Genomic DNA, 10439 nt, shown 5'->3' with positions numbered 1-10439 from the left:
AGTCGACAAAGTGTGAGCCAAAAAGAGAAAATGGAGTGCTTAAGGAAAGATGAACCCATTCTAGTCCATCAAGTCCTACCTTGATCTAAAAAGCCTTCATTACATCTCGAAAAAGCCCTACGTGATTTCAAGTTGAGTGAGCTTGCATTAGTGGTGATTTACATGAGGGGTAAGCATATGGTACTTAAAGTCGTACTTGTGACATTCTTTCAAGATAGATGAGCAAACTTTTCACTATCCTTGAATTGAGTGTTGCATTCTAAAGTGAGATCTGCTAACAGAGAGTAAAGGAGGAGGAGTTTGGGATCCACAATGACCTACATGAAAGAGCGAGCTTCCTTGATGAATAAAGTCAAATCTTGATGCTCTAGTGTCACATTAGAACTATGGTACTCAAAAAGTCAAATCATTGCATTGTTGATAATTCATTCGTGTTGTGGGTAATTGTTGGTCCCAATTGATGTGTGATTGATTCACCTTAGGCCAACTGAAATAGCCTTTTTTTCTAGTGGAAGTGGAAATTGCCTTAATTGCTTGAGGACAAGCAAAAGCTTAAGTTTGGGGGAGTTGATAAGTAGGGATTTTGACTGCTTATTTGCACTCTTTTACTTGCGTTTTAGCTCAAAATTATTTAAAGGTATCCCCGAAATCTAACAAAATATGCTTGCTTGCAGGAGTGTTAGAATATGAGCTAAAGAAATGAAAATCAACTCATGAAGTATATTGGAGAAGGACAAAAACAAGGCTAAAAGGGCATTGTGCGGACCGCACAATATTGAGTGCGGCCGCAGATAATGAAGAAAACCTCTGACAAGATATGACATGTAAAGTGTGGACTGCACAATTCTTGTGCGGCCGCAGAAGACAAAGATCAGAGAGATGGGATTTCAAGTTCAAGAAGAAATGCGGACCATACAATTTTTATGCAACCGCATAATCAAGAGTGTGGCCGCTCACATTTTTATGCGGTATGCAGAAGTCTCACACAGCCAGAGCCTAAGATCAAGGAGTGCGGACCGCACTATAATTGTGCGGCCGCAGAAGCAAGAGTGCAGCCTCACTCACAAATGTGCGGTCCGCAGTAGTTGAAGGAGAGCGGCCGCAATTCAGAATTGTGCGACCGCATGACTGGAACCTGTCAAGCCAAGTCTCGTTGTGCGGACCGCACACATAATTATGCGGTCGCACAACCTCCGCAGGGGCATTTTTATCAGATATTTTCAGCTTAGTATAAATAAAACTTTTTATCATTTTTAGGGTAAGTTTTTTTTGGGAGAGCACCTAAGCCATTTTTCTTTACTATTTTGAGTAATATTGTACTAGATTAGCTTCTAAACATTAGGTTTTCTTTCCCTAATCAATTATTATGCATTCTATCTTAATTTTTTCTTGTATTTCTTCATTTATCATGAGTAGCTAAATTTCTTGCTAGGGTTGTGGCCCAACCCTAGTGTGGGTACTTAATGGGTGTTTGATTTAGGACTTGTTTGTGATTGGGTTAGTGATATTTAGCCTAGTTCTTGCTTGAATTTAAGAATTAATGGTTTCAAACATTGATTCATACCTAATTGACTTGGTCTCTACTTGAGAAAGAAAGACTAAGTCTAGAAAAACTTGGCTAATAAGAAATTGGGATGAACTCAAGAAATTGATAGTCCCAATTAAAGGGTTGAATCTAGAGATAGTAAGACCCGACTTGAGCATTTATCACTTGTTTTGTGCAATACCCATTTGGACTTGAGAAAGCTGAATTGGGCAAAACCACTCAAACTATCGAGAGGTATAGAGTGGGTAATTGCATGTGACTGCTATATTACAACCCCGACCAATCAGGCTTGTCCTAGAGTTTTCAACACATTAGGTAACCACCTAGGTAGAAGTTACTACCCTAGATCTTTTATTATTTGGAAAACAACCAAAACCAAAAATATTGTCTCCTAGTTTTATAATTGCAATCAATAGTTTAAAGTAGAAGTAGAAACAACAAACAAGAATGTGGAAGTGTAATCTAAGGCATATTGTACAATTACACTAAATATATACCTAACCCCAATTCTAACTCCATGAGGATTCGACTCCGACTTGCGTTGGGTTTTATTATTGCTTTGACCGCCTCACTACCTATATTTGTGGTGTGAGTTTGGGCGATATCAATTTTTGGCGCCGTTGCCGGGGAGTTAAATGAATTTAGCTATATATCTAGGTTTTTGTGTGATTTGTCTTCTTTTCCTTCCGAGTCACTAATTTCATTTTTGAATTGCTTATAGGTACAAGAATGGCTCTCAACAACTAGCACATTGGTAATTTGCCATTGGGGGAGGAAGTGGACGAAGATCAAGGAGATGAGGTTCTTCCCGAACCTCAAGCAAATAGGCGAGGCCGGTAGCCTAATGATAATGTTTCCGTCCCTCCCCCACCTCTACCAAGAGCGGCAACGCACCGAGTGTTGCCGAACGAGGGTTATGCAAGTGTTATAGTCCCGCCCCGCATTAGGGTGGGCAACTTCCAAATCACCAACGTGATGCTTACACTACTTGAGCAACGGAGATTTTTCACTGGGGCTCCAAATCAAAATGCTTACAAGCATCTCAAGGGGTTCGTCGACATCACCTGTGCAGTAAGTTGTTCAAGATGCGAAGGTGCAGGGAGTTGGATAGGTGTATCAGTATCAGCTTGCAAGTTGGAAAGTACAGAAGGACTTTCTGAAGGATAGTGCCAAGAGTCCATATTGAGAGAAGATGCTCGGGCAAGAGCGAAAAAGTTTGATTTGAAAGGAAAGACATGTTCAACAAAAGAAACATGTCTGGAAAGATAAACTTTGATAAAAGAGATATGAACTTAAGCATAGTTGTTAGTCATAGTGGAGTATCCCATGAAGGCACAAGGATTAGAGTTTGGATCAAGTTTGGAAGAGGTGTATGGTTTTAACCATTGATAGCAAAGGCACCCCAAGACTTTAATTTTGTGATGGTTGGGTGGGGAGTTAAAAAGACATTGAAACGGTGATTGTACATTGAGTAGCGGTGTGGGCATACGATTGATAAGGTAAATGACAGTTTGGAAAGTAAGGGACCAAAATTCGAGTGGTACAGATACATGGTGAAGCAAGGTTAGAGTTATATCGACAACATGCCAATGTTTTCTTTCGGTTGTACCAACAATTTACGGAGTGTAAGGAGGACTTATTAGGTGTTGAATTCCATGATTCAACAGAAGAGACTTGAGAGCAACAAATTTGCCTCCTCCATCCGTATAGAGTGTTTTATTTGACGTATGAAACAGATTTGTTATCATGCGAGTGAAGTTTAGAAATATATCCTTAACTTCTGATTTAGGTTTCATGGGAAACAACCAAGTGTATTTGGTAAAATGATCGACAAACACCACATAGAAACAACAATTATCAAAAGAAGAGATAGGAGAAGGACCTCAAACATCAAAGTAAACAACATCAAATGGTTTCGTACTAGAAATAGTATTTGCACAAAGGGTAGTCAGTGACTTTCATTACATAGACATGAATTGCAAAAGGTGAAAGACTCATTATTCACTACCGGAAGCTTAAAGGATGAAACACAAGCTTTAGTGATGCGAGGTTGTGGATGACCAAGTCGAGCATGCCAAAGATGGAGCGATGGTGATACTTGTGTGGTGAAATGAACTTTTGGGAAACTAGATGATGAACAACTTGTTGTTGATGGCTATTTGTAGAGATATCCATTACTCCGATCTTGTAGAAGACATGATCCCATGTTCAACTCCTTCACAAGAAAAGAATAAGGAAAAAATTCAATAGAGGTTAGATTTGGACGACAAAATTTCACAACAGAAATTAATCTTTTCTTTGTCACGACCCAAACCGATGGGCCCTGACGAGTGCCTGAGTTCTACCTGTCAAACATCCCTAAGCATATATGGGCTTCGTCATACCCATATATGTATACAAAAGTATCATACCAAAACCCAATAGCAACTCCGGATCAAATAGAGCACACCATCTCTAACTGAGCAAGTATCCTAAGAAGGTGGGCCGTCAGCCTGTCTACCTGCACCTACGGGCATGAAACGCAGGCCCCCAAGTAATAGGAGCATCAGTAAGAATAATGTACCGAGTATGTAAAGCATAAAAATCAGTATATAAAAGACATGAAAGAAACATAGAGTAAAGGACTCAATCTGTAAGTCTGAATAGCTTTGTGAACCATGAAGCATTTATAATATCATGCATATGCATATGCATATAAATGTCATATCATGCATAGGTATATGCATACATAACATCATCAAGCCTCTGAGGGCAACCCATCATATCATCTCGGCCTCAGTAGGTGAAATCATCAATGTATGCCAGCTGATCAGGCGGTGATGCGTATATAACGCCATAACCTTTTTCCATACCCCATATACATATACTATACGCGTATATAATGACATCTAGTCATGGATCAATATAAATGTATAAATCAATACAATGAATAATGAAGTAAGTCAATAAGATCTCTCGGAATGTCATGAGACTCATGAACAGACGATATTGTAGTAGGACATATGGAGAATCAAGAACATAGGCAACCCTAGTACTTCTAATAATAGAATCATTTGTGAAAGTTCCGTGCTTGCTAGTTTCGTTGTATCATATGGATCATGGCAAAAGGAAAGAAGGAACATCCTTAGCATACCTCAAGTCGTCAATGAAACTCAACAACAAACTTATGACAACTAGCGCGCCCAACCCTATAGCAAAGAAACACATGTACAACTTAGATGGCGCTAGTATATCACGTATCTCAAACGACAACTCGATTCTAAAATAAAACGGGCAGTATTTCCTCTAATTTTACTTCTCCCCCAAGCCTACTATAGGCGAGACAACAACACAATACAACTAGCAACTCAAAAACAACCTAACTACAATTCGGGACCTTTAATACAACAAAAAACCCAAAAATACCATAATACACCCAATCAACAAGTTATCAGTTAGCCTAAAATTGCAACGACGAGAGACCATCCCACTACCCTAGAACATGTAGCATTTTTATACACCCTTTATCCTTCCAAATTCCATAAATTAGCAGCACAATAGGCCAACACGAGTGGAATACAAAATAGTCCACTAAAAGTGAAATAAATCGAACTCACGGCTTCCGATCACCGTTCCGTGAGTTCTAACTATTAGGAAATGAATTTATCAACCTTACTTGATATTTAAAAGCTTAAATACAGAAAGTAGGCATTTTCTTAACTATGAAGTACCTTCCAAAACTCAAACTACAAAGAAAAAGAGAGGCGATATAGCGATACTTACGTCGTAGGGATCGTTCTAATGTTATCGCTTCTTGATTTCGTACTCGGGATGTTAATCTTCTTTGAAACCCTTGTAGAGTGCTTAATGGTAATTTTACGGGTCTTATTTGGTCGTGGTATCTAGAAAAATGAAGAAAGAGACAACATAAGGGATATAAATATCCTATTTGTTGAAAAGTCAAAAAGGTGCAACTTGGCATCCTAGCATTGGCCCTTCTTCTAATGCTTATATCTGGCCCTTCTTCCGACGCTTATATCTTTTTATCTGGATATTTTATTAATGAACAATTAAGAGTGTTGGAAACTAAATTCCAAGACCTTAAATTTGGTATATAATATTTCCCAAGAAGACCTCATATAGCATACGAAATGTATTGCTCAAAAAGCTTCGTTACACGGCAAATCCTTAGTCAGTATTTCCACAACTTAAATCCAATTTTTTCCAAACTTTATATTTTATATTCAAACATCATAGTCATATTATGACTTCAAACTCATTTAAATAATAATTAAAAAGTCTCATATTCATTATACGTCACCTTAGGACGCACAGGGTGTAACAATCTTCCTCCCTTAGAAACATTCATCCTCGAATGTTAAACTCTCAGAGATTTATAGAAATTTTAGTAGAGTCTCCTCTATAATGGTACTATAACCAACGTGTCAAGCAGCAAACCCAACAATACAAAGCCACATAGGGCCACAATCATCAATAACACCAATGGCCTCACACGACCAATGACAGTAACTAACATAAGAGTCCAATATCATATACGTACCTAAAGGCTGTGATGTCTCAGTCGGATCCTCCTCCGGAAGCGGAAACAAGTGAGGATACCTAGTTTTTATGTCTTCTTCAGCTTCCCAAGTCATCTCCTCCACATTTTTGTTTCTCCAAAGTACTTTAACCGAAGCTACATCCTTAGTTCTCAATCTCCGAACTTGTCTATCTAGTATAGCAATGGGAGCTTCCTCATATGATAGTTGCTCTGTGACCTGAACATCATCAACTAGAATGACTCTAGAAGGATCTCCAATACACTTACGGAGCATAGACACATGAAATACTGGATGTACGGACTCCAAGTTGGAAGGCAAGTCTAACTCATATGCTACTTGGCCTACTCTGCGCATAATCTTATAAGGTCCAATGTACCGAGGGCTAAGCTTTCCTTTCTTATTGAATCTCATAACTCCTTTCATCGGTGATACCTTTAGGAATACCCAGTCATCTACCTGAAACTCCAAGTCTCGTCGTCGATTATCTGCATAGGACTTCTAACGACTCTGAGCTACTAATAGCTTTTCCCGTATAAGCTTAATCTTCTCAATTGCCTGTTGTACTAACTCTGGTCCTACTAATGTTGTTTCCCCAACCTCGAACCATTTGATAGGTGACCTACACTTCCGTCCATAAAGAACTTCGTATGGAGCCATCTGAATGCTGGAATGATAGTTATTATTATATGCGAACTCAATACGTGGAAGATGATCATCCCAACTACCCCTGAAATCTATCACACAAGCCCATAACATATCCTCCAATGTCTGAATAGTACGCTCAGTCTGACCGCCTGTCTAGGGATGAAATGTTGTACTAAGACTTACCTGAGTCCCCAATCCTTTTTGGAAGGACCTCTAGAAATTAGCTGTAAACTCAGCACCTATATCTGGTATAACAGATATATGGACACCCTCCTTAATGTAAAGCCTTGCATAATCCTCTGCTGAATACGTAGTCCTGACAGGTAGAAAATGGGCTGATTTTGTAAGTCTATCAACAATCACCCATGAATAATCAAACTTACGTTGGGTACGAGGTAAGCCTATGATGAAATACATATTAATTACTTCCCGTTTCCAAGTCAGAATCTCTATAGCCTGCAATAATCCATCAGGTTTCTAATGCTCAATCTTAACATGCTGACAATTAGGGCATTGAGCAACAGCCTCTGTTATATCCTTATTCATTTTGTCCCACCATTATATTTCCTTGATATTAATATACATCTTCGTCGCTCCTAAATGAATAAAATAATGAGAATAGTGGGTTTCTCCCATAACCTGCTGACGCAGCCCTGCCATATTAGGAATACATAATCGACCTCGATATCTGAGGACTCCATATCCTGTAATCTCAAATGGGCTAGCACAGGATCCTCATACTAGCGTTCCTTCACTTTAGTTACTAAAGAGGATGTTGTCGTGTCCTGAATAGTAACTCCGGTATCACCTGAATCTAGTAATTGAACTCCAAGATTAGCTAGCTGATGAATCTCACAGGCTATATCAGTCTTCTCTCGATGTATATATGATAGTTTACCCATAGATCTACGGTTGAGGGCATCAGCTACTATATTCGCCTTTCCTTGATAGTATAAAATATCAACATCATAGTCTTTCAATAGCTCCAACCATCGCCTCTGACGTAAATTCAATTCCTTTTTCTTGAAGACATACTGAAGGCTCTTATGATCTGTATAGCTATCAACATGAATGCCATACAAATAGTACCTCCACATCTTTAGTGCATGAATCACCGCGGATAACTCTAAATCGTGGGTCGGGTAATTCTTCTTGTGCTTTCTCAGTTGTCTAGAAGCATAAGCTACAACCTTACCATGTTGCATCAGTACACAACTCAATCCAATGCCCAAAGTGTCACAATAGATAGCATAACTATCAAAACTCTGCTCACAAGCATCGGTCCAATGAAATTTGGTTGCCTTTTGAGTCAACTTTGTCGACGGTGCTGAAAGAGAAGAAAAATCCTCTACAAATCTCCTGTAATAACCTGCCAAACCCAGGAAGCTACGAACCTCTGTCGGTGTCGTGGGTCTAGGCCAAGTCTTCACTGCCTCAATCTTCTGTGTATCAACCCGGAAACCCTTACCTGAAATAATATATCCAAGGAAAGCTACAAAATTCAACCAGAATTCACATTTAGAGAATTTTGCGTACAACTTCCTTTCTTGTAGAACTCTGAGCACAATACGCAAATGATCTGCATGCTCATCCTCTGAATGGGAGTAAACCAAAATATTATCTATAAATACAATCACGAAAGATCTAGAAAGGTTCTGAACACACGGTTCATCAAGTCCATGAATACTACTGGGGCATTGGTCAAACCGAACGACATAACACAAAACTCAAAGTGCCCGTATTTGGTCCTGAATGTTGTCTTCGGAATATCTTTCTCTTTAACCCTTACCTGATGGTACCCAAACCTTAAGTCTATCTTCGAGAAACACTTGGCACCCTACAACTGATTAATTAAATCATCAATCCTCGAGAGTGGGTACTTATTCTTGATTGTCGGCTTATTCAACTGCATGTAATCAATACACATCCACAAGGAACCATCTTTCTTTCTCACAAATAACACAGGTTCTCCCCCACAGTGATGTACTAGGTCTGATAAAGCCTTTTTCAAAAAATCCCTCAGTTGTTGTTTCAACTCTCTCAGCTCTGCAGGTGCCATTCTATAAGGAGGAATAGATATCGGTTGAGTATCTGGTAATATGTCAACATTAAACTCAATCTCCCGCTCTAGCGGAAGGCCTGGAAGCTCATAGGGAAAAATATCGGGAAACTCATTAACCACTGGGATAGACTGAAGGGTCGGTGACTCTGCTTTCACTTCTTGTACCCGAACTAAGTGATAAATATGGCCCTTTCTGATCATCTTCCTTGCCTTGAGATAGGAAATAAACCTACCTCTCGGCAATGCAGTATTACCTTTCCACTCCAGAACTGGCTCCCCTGGAAACTGGAACCGAACCATCTTTGATCTACAATTAACGTTAGCATAACAAGAAGCCAACCAATCGATACCCATTATAACATCAAATTCTACCATATCTAACTCAATCAGGTCTGCTACTGTAGAACGAATATGAACTACTACTATATAATCTTTATATACCCATCTAGCTATCACTGGATCCCCAACAGGTGTAGACACGTCGAAAGGTTCAATCAACTCAGGTTATGTCCCAAATTTACTAGCAACCAACGGAGTGACGTACGATAAGGTTGAACCTGGATCAATCAATGCATATACATCATATGAGGAGACTGATAATATACCTATAATAACATCAGGTGATGACTCATGATCCTGTCGACCCGCTAATGCATAAATACGGTTTTGAGGACCACTCGAGCTAGATGCTCCACTTTTGCCTCTACCACGACCGGCTGGTGCTTGTGAACCTTGCCCGGGTGGGCGTATTGATGATGATGAACTAGCTACAAATCCCGTTGGCCGAACTATACATGCACCACCTCTCATGGACAATCTCTCATAACGTGGCCTGGATAACCATACGTATAACAAACACCCAACCCCACAAGGTACTGCCCGGCGTGCTGCTTACCATACTAAGCGCATTGTGGCAAGGGCTGCCTCATCTAACTTGACTCACCCTTATACAGAGAACTAGAGGCCCAGAAACTCTAACCGGGCCCTAAATATGTGGAACGATCAAATCTTCTACCGACAAACTGAGGGGGTGCACTAGCCGACTGGGCTGGATACCTCAGGTATTGTTGTCTCTAACCACCTCGAAACTCACTGAAAGGACCTGAAGATCTCGCTCTCTTACTCTAGCCCCTATCATGCTAATGATCGGCCCTCTGCTTCTGCTTACACTCCTCTACACCCTGAGTGTATTCCTGAATACGAGAAATATCAATGCCTGGCTGAAGTGAGACCCACATACAATCATTAAGCAGGTGCGGCTCCAAGACCATCATGAACTGGTAAACTCGATCCTCTATCTTAGCTACAATAGTGGGAGCATACCTAGCCAAAGAATCAAACTGAAGGTTGTACTCCCGAACACCCATATTACCCTGTCGAAGGGTCAAGAACCTATTAACTCTGGCCCGTCTAATCTCTGGTGGCAAATAATGACAAAGAAAAGCCTTTGTAAACTCCTTCCATACTGCTGGAAAGGCATCCTCACCTCTAGACAACTCCCAAGACTTGTACCAATTAACTACAACATCCTGAAGTCTATAGGAAGCTAGCTCTACTGACTTAGTCGCAGTGGCCTTCATTATCCTCAAAGTCCTCTGCATCCTATCTATAAATACCTAAGGGTCCTCGTTTGAATTTCTCCAGT

Source organism: Nicotiana tabacum, chromosome 13, assembly GCF_000715075.1.
Source record: "Nicotiana tabacum cultivar K326 chromosome 13, ASM71507v2, whole genome shotgun sequence".
NCBI lineage: Eukaryota > Viridiplantae > Streptophyta > Magnoliopsida > Solanales > Solanaceae > Nicotiana > Nicotiana tabacum.
The sequence above is the reverse complement of the archived record's forward strand: the minus strand, read 5'-3'. Positions refer to the sequence as shown.